At 32.8% G+C, this 6561-nt stretch overlaps 2 long non-coding RNA genes and 2 other non-coding genes across 4 annotated transcripts; all 4 read right to left on the reverse strand.

The window, feature by feature from the left end:
- Positions 1 to 775: 775 nt before the first annotated feature.
- On the reverse strand, positions 776 to 1379 carry LOC140837787 (uncharacterized). Its single transcript, XR_012119459.1, has 2 exons — positions 1240 to 1379; positions 776 to 966 (listed from the first exon to the last, which is right to left on the reverse strand). It is a non-coding gene; the product is annotated as an uncharacterized lncRNA (long non-coding RNA).
- Positions 1082 to 1172, reverse strand: LOC140840367 (small nucleolar RNA snoR116). Its single transcript, XR_012119955.1, has one exon. It is a non-coding gene; the product is annotated as a small nucleolar RNA snoR116 (small nucleolar RNA).
- On the reverse strand, positions 1236 to 1326 carry LOC140840368 (small nucleolar RNA snoR117). Its single transcript, XR_012119956.1, has one exon. It is a non-coding gene; the product is annotated as a small nucleolar RNA snoR117 (small nucleolar RNA).
- A 1731-nt stretch (positions 1380 to 3110) lies between the features above and the next one.
- Positions 3111 to 6167, reverse strand: LOC140838867 (uncharacterized). The gene is made up of 2 exons (XR_012119670.1): positions 5984 to 6167; positions 3111 to 3315 (listed from the first exon to the last, which is right to left on the reverse strand). It is a non-coding gene; the product is annotated as an uncharacterized lncRNA (long non-coding RNA).
- Between the last annotated feature and the right edge of the window lie 394 nt (positions 6168 to 6561).

The raw sequence follows: 6561 nt of genomic DNA on the forward strand, positions 1-6561 counted from the left end.
CCCACCCCAAATGTTGAAATTGCACGTGATGAGCATATCCGATTTCAAGAGTTTCTTGCACGACATCATCAAATAAAATATAAATCAGCTCACTATGGACTAAGAATGCTCTTATCGACCATTTGTGAGAAGAAAATAATAATTCAGATTATTAATATTTGTATCGACCATTTATCTTGATTTATATTTTTTGTCTGTAAGGTTATTATTGTATGTTGTTTGCAATTTGATGACCAAATAAATTCATTGTTTTAATACGTTTAATTATTTTATTTTAATAATATAATACATAATTATTAATATATTGTACTTATCGAATTAATTCAGTTGAACAATATAATATATAACTAAATAACTATATATGTATATGTGTTTGTAAATGAAAAAAATAGTTAAATAAAATATTTGGTAATATTTAAAAGACGTGAGTTGGAAAACTATTTTGAAAATAGAGATTCCCGATGATAGGAAATAAAAAAAGGATATAAGTTGAAAATGATATTATGGACCTCTAGAATTGTTAAAATCAAATCCATGTCAACTTAAAAAAAACGTAAATTGAGACTCAATTTTTGGATTTTAAAAAATAAATGGATGCAAAAAATTAATTTAAAACTAATTTATAGTTTTAAAAAAAAGAAAAAAATTATACTCCTCGAGATGAATAAATAATACCTATTGACTTATTCAAGTTCTGTTTTCTGCGCTGCTATTCAAAACAATTTCAACATCATGTTTTCGGATTCCGGAGGTCGAAAAATTTGAAACTTTGCAAAAAGATCGAAATCCGCATCTCGATTTTTTCCAATGAAAATCGAATTATTCCAGACATTAATCCATAAAGAATAAATAAAATCAAGTCGACGAGGATTGAATGTAGGTGCATCTGAATGCAGCAGCTCCACCGGACCGAAGCCGCTGCCAGAATCTCAGCACAAAACACATTCTTATCGGCAACGTAAAGCGCTGAAAACACCATATACGAATCGAGTGCATCAGTGACTCTAATTTGTTGCCTGAATCTCAAAAAAAAAAAATTAAAACGAAATCGAAAGCACAAACGAAACAGAAATCAAATCGAAGGCTCAGAGAATAATGATTGTTGTTTCATCAACAAGCCCAATATCAGAGCTTTCATCGTTTGATGGTATAATCTTTCGACATCAACGCCTCCTAACCGTATTTGAAGATTCGCAGACACGAAAAATGAGGAAAAATCAAGAACATGGAGAGGGAGACCTCAGGAACTATATGTAGGAGTCGCATCAGAGGGATCTCATGAAGAGATCTTCAGATGGTACGGACAATTATTCTGCATCAACGGCCTCCGATCTCAAAAATAAATGTGAAAATTTGTGATATTAAGAGAACAGTGGGAAGAAGGCATGGAGCTAGATGTACAAGGGAGTCCATATATACACACAGCGAAACCCTAATTTTCGCTGTGTTGTTAATTTACAGTTATGCCCCTGCTAAGTATCTGGGCCTTGTTTGGACTTCGGAGTGATTGCTTGTTTCGCTTAATTTTTTTTCAAGTTTTAATATTTTTTTTTTAGCTTATATATATTTAATGGTCAATTTAAAAAAAAATTGAAAATATCACCAATCAGAAACAATGTTTGACCAAGATCCGATTGACCTATCTTAATTAAATTTTAATTGTTCGAAAATTAATTCGATAAATTTAAGAATGATTCACCACTTTTGTCTTCCACGTTTTGTATCATATGGACACTAGACCTAAATATATGATGTTTTGTAGGGGGGGCAATTTTCTGTGCATCCCATCATTTTTCAATTGTTTGTCCATTGAAGTGTTTGGACCAAAATTAAAAAAATTTCTAGCCCAAGGTATAGCTCAATGAGCAGCCCAAATTATTTGATTGGCCATTGCTCATTACATCAAACGGTAAAATAGGTAATTTGGCTGCAAATGCATTGCTTGGGCAACAATGTATCCAAAGGCCACGAAGACAGAACAAGCAGTTGACTAAGTTAAGTTATACTGAGAAAAGCTATTTAAAACAGTTTGCCCCTCTTATTGTTTCCCGAGCAAACCGAACCCAAATCATCAAAACGATATATATATCATACTTTGTTCTTGTAGTCTGGTCTATGAGTGAATTCGAAGTCTATATGAACAAAAACTCTTTCAATCTCAGGTAGTTGCTCGAGCTTTTCTTGTAATGTTTCACCAATATTGTGAGCTTGACTCAACATCATGTCCTCAGGCAACACGATGTCGACCTCCACAAAGTAATGACAACCAAATGTGTATGCTCTCACAGTATCAATGTACTTGACCTCTTTGTGATGGTTCCATATGAGATATGTTAGTTTCGCAAGAAAATCTGGCGGAGATGTTTTTCCAATCAAAGACAGGACGTTTTCAAAAACAGTTTCGTCCATGTGTTGATTGTATAAATTGCTATATGTGACATAGAAAGAAACATCTTCATAAAAAAAAGATGACGTGCAATCTAGGATCATTTAATCCAACAGACAGTATGAACTGCACCGAAAAGACATATTATACTTACAAATTTCTTAAAGTCAATTCTGGATATGCATTGTTTAAAAACATGAGATATGGAAGGCTCTGCTTTTCCATTTCTCAAGTTATAAGTGACAGGACTCACAAATATGGCACCAGTGGGTACAAACTTCAACCTATTCTTTTGGCAGTTCCTGAGACAACCAAACCCAAAAATAATCAGCCATTTATATCAAAGATATGATACTGGGCTAAATGTGAGTTCTCATCTAAAACCAGAATGAACCACTCCCCTGTTTATCCAGCAAATTTAATATTGAAATATAGATAAGTTTGACCAACAAGTCAACGTAAGTGTAAAATAATTTTTTTTTAAAGTGTAACAGGTGAATTTAAAATTCATCATAATCACTGTTGCTTTGACACATGTGTAAGGTTGGAGTGAATTTAAAATTCATCTAACATAAATTTATCTAAACAACCAAATAGATTTGAAATCCATAACTTCAAATCCCACCATCCCAGCACAACCTTATTTTTTATAAAGAAGAATACCATGTGAAGGCTTACCACTGGTTGCATCCGTTTCTTTCCTATTGGGTGGTGATACTGGTCCGGATTTTTCATGGCATGAGAAGTGGACCACAGAATCAGCCCTGATAACAGGTCTAGGAAAGAATCCATGGTTGACGCAAAGACAGCCAAAGATCTGCTCTCAACTGAAGCATAAACTTTTGCTAGAAAAAAAAAAGGAATAAGTTGGCTATGTTGGAGATGTTAATAGCCATCCTTTCACTCCTGGATACTGCTTTCATTTCATCCTGGTAGAAATTGGAGAATAAAAGACAAAGATGCAAGAATGCTTTATCAATAATTAAGTCCTTAATCACCATTAGAAGACTATTAGCTACTTAAAAGAATTATGATTCAACACTTCTCTGCCACCAAGATGCTTGTCAAACATAATGCTGGGAACAACTAAGACTCTTTTCCCAGGCCAACTTATACAATGTTTCTTTACTTACATAAATTGATTAAAAAAAGGGACTTGCCAAAGTTTATCTTAGTGTTTCCATTATTGTCATACAGTGTATGAGTTGGGATGATGAACTTTGTATTAAATGTGTTGGAGTGTCAAACCAAACTCAGTTAGTCACAGATTCACATGCAAATTGATACAAAGATTATTCGAGGAAGGCCACCACTCGGAGAATTCAGTAGTTGAAGAGAAAAGATGTTAGAGTAGATGTCCTGCAAACAAACGGTTGACTAAAGAATTTATTGACTCAAGTGAAATAAACAATCTTTATTTTAATATATTTTAAATTTTTATGATTTCATTTTGCTTTATCTGTATACTTATGCAATCAGCATAGATAAAGTCATTGATTATACTTTAATATAAATGAATCGTAAATCGATCTTGAAACTTATATATAAACACTGTATATTCTAAGTTCGTTCCTAGTCGATTCAGCCACCTAAAATAAAGATAAAGGCCGCTTGAGACTAGCATATGTGATGTTGTGTACCGTGTTTCATGGTATGAGCATAGAGATGTCAAATCATGCAGATGGATAAATCGAAAGGAAAAGTCTGTGGTTGTGATTGTACATGATTATTCCTTACGACTCGGGACAACACTGAAACTCTACATACTAGGATTGTGCTTTGACTTGTTTACCGACTCCGTAGAGGTCACAAGGTGGCGATTGTGTGCAATTGCGAAATGTGTAAGAGCAAGTTCATTGTAGTCAGGGATTCACCGCTCACCTAAGAGTGTGAATATCATATGTGATCTAACGAAATAGTAGTGCATGAAATCTCTGGCCAGAGTGTGAGATGTGCATTAGGGAAAGAGTTATCTATTTGTGCATGCGATGACACTATGAATATTTCATGATTGTATCAGATAGCTATCGAATTTAATATGCAACCCTCGATGAACCAATAGTTGCAGATTCGATCGGGATATATGAGATGAAGGGACTGTACTGTATGTTAATCATAACCGACTGGTTCTTGCAGGCACTATCAGTGATACCTAGGGAATCATGGGGTGATGCTACTAGATGTTTTTACCATGATTAGATGGGTTTTTTCAGAAAATGATTTCCAACATTCTTATTATCAAATGTTGGTGCTTGGAATGAGCAAATTACGGTAGGCCCGAATAAAAGAGAATATCTTGAATCACAATGAGTTGTGAACCCATAGCTAGCTGTATCCCTGAACGGTGTCACAAGCACTGGAACATTTTGTTCCATTGAGTTGAATTTATATATAATTATGAAATAGTAAATTCAAGGAGTTGGATATATGATAATTAAATTTTGAGAGAATAAATTCAATGAGTTGAATTTATATAAAATTTTGATATAATAAATACAACGATTTGAATTTATGATAATTAAATTTTGAGAGAATAAATTCAAGAAGTTGAATTTATGATATTTAAAATTTGGAGAAAAAAAATTTCAAAGAGTTGAATTTATAAAATTTGAGAATTTAAATTATTAAACTCACAAGTTGAGTTTATTAAATATTAAATTAAATATAGTGGAAATTATGTTTAATGGGTTTGTAGTAGTACAAGTCTAACATACTAAATAATTAAAGTTCTTAATGGACTTTGATATGATTAATTAAACTAGTTGGACTAGTCCAATTAATTAATCAAACCCATTAATGTTAATTATGGAACACAAATCTACAATTAAGGTAATTAGGTTAAGGCTTTTGTTTTAAGGAATGAGAGCCATAACCCTACCTCCACTAACCTCCATTCTCTTCCTTGCAATTTTCGAAAATCGCACTCCCTTTTCTCAAAAAAATTCGGCCACTCCAATTTTTCAAGGTTTTGAGCCGTCTCTCAATTTTTGTTCTCCAACATAAAAATATCTTCTATACTTTCTAGTACAAGTTAGAAAAGGATCAAGTAATCCAGTCGTGGACCATATTAGGAGATTGAGGCAAGAAGAGTTTGAAAAAAGTTCGTAGGGAATTCAACAAGAGCCACATCCGCTAATACCGAAGTAGTTGGTGCCGATTGATTTAGTCACTAAAGATTTATGTTCTTTTAATTTAAATCATACGAATGTCCAAGATAATATTTTGAATGTCAAAATAATTTTTTTTTTAAACTTCCGTTACGTTTTGGACACGAGAAAATCGATAACCCAACAGAAGAGATTGGGTACTTCTGTAGACTTAAATATTACAATTGCTTGTCTTATTTTTCACATGTTCTCCTCTTCTTATGTCTTAATATCTGTAGCTAACTAACTGTATTACATGCATTTATAATTAATGAGTAACTATATAATCTGTTTTTTTTTCCTCTGCTCTCCCTTTACCACAATATGCTTGGGCCTCAAAATTATGACATCAAGATTACGCCTTTCCTCGGTTACCGTAGTTTCCCTTGAGATAACTGCTGTTATTTCTTTAAAAATGGAATGCAGAATCATACCGGGCTCCAAAACTAACCTCTGTGAGAGCACCAAGTAAACCACCTACTTCATGCATTGTCTCCATTTCATTGAATCCTTCTAGTAGTCTCTCCTACTTCTTGTAACATTCAGCGATTCTTCCTTGTTTCTCTTGGAAAAAAATGAAGACATCAAATATCGACATCATTTTTGGTCAAAAGGAACGGATAATTTCAATTGTGTCATCATTGTTGTTGAAGGGAAATATAATTTCCATATTAAATTGATTTTCCTAATATTATCTTTTCCTTGTTGATTTGATTGAGTATAATATTTAATTTGTCTTTCTAGATAATTATGTTAAGATTTTATTGTGATATAATATTTTTCTTAAATATTGAGTTTGTCTTTTCTAGATATTATATTTATGATAAAGATCTTGAAGATATGATATTATTGGTTTAACTCTTGATTTCTTTATTTTATAGATTTCCTTATGGAAGATAATCTCTAGGAGAGATGAAAGTTATAAATAGGAGGTAATCAACGTGAGGTAAAAGAGGTCGAATAAAGAGAAGAGTGTAGAGAGAATAGAAAAATTCAGAGAGTTCGTGTCTCGAATTTTTCGTGGAAGAG

The sequence above is a fragment of the Primulina eburnea genome, chromosome 8 (genome assembly GCF_022965805.1).
Source record: "Primulina eburnea isolate SZY01 chromosome 8, ASM2296580v1, whole genome shotgun sequence".
Taxonomy (NCBI): Eukaryota; Viridiplantae; Streptophyta; class Magnoliopsida; order Lamiales; family Gesneriaceae; genus Primulina; species Primulina eburnea.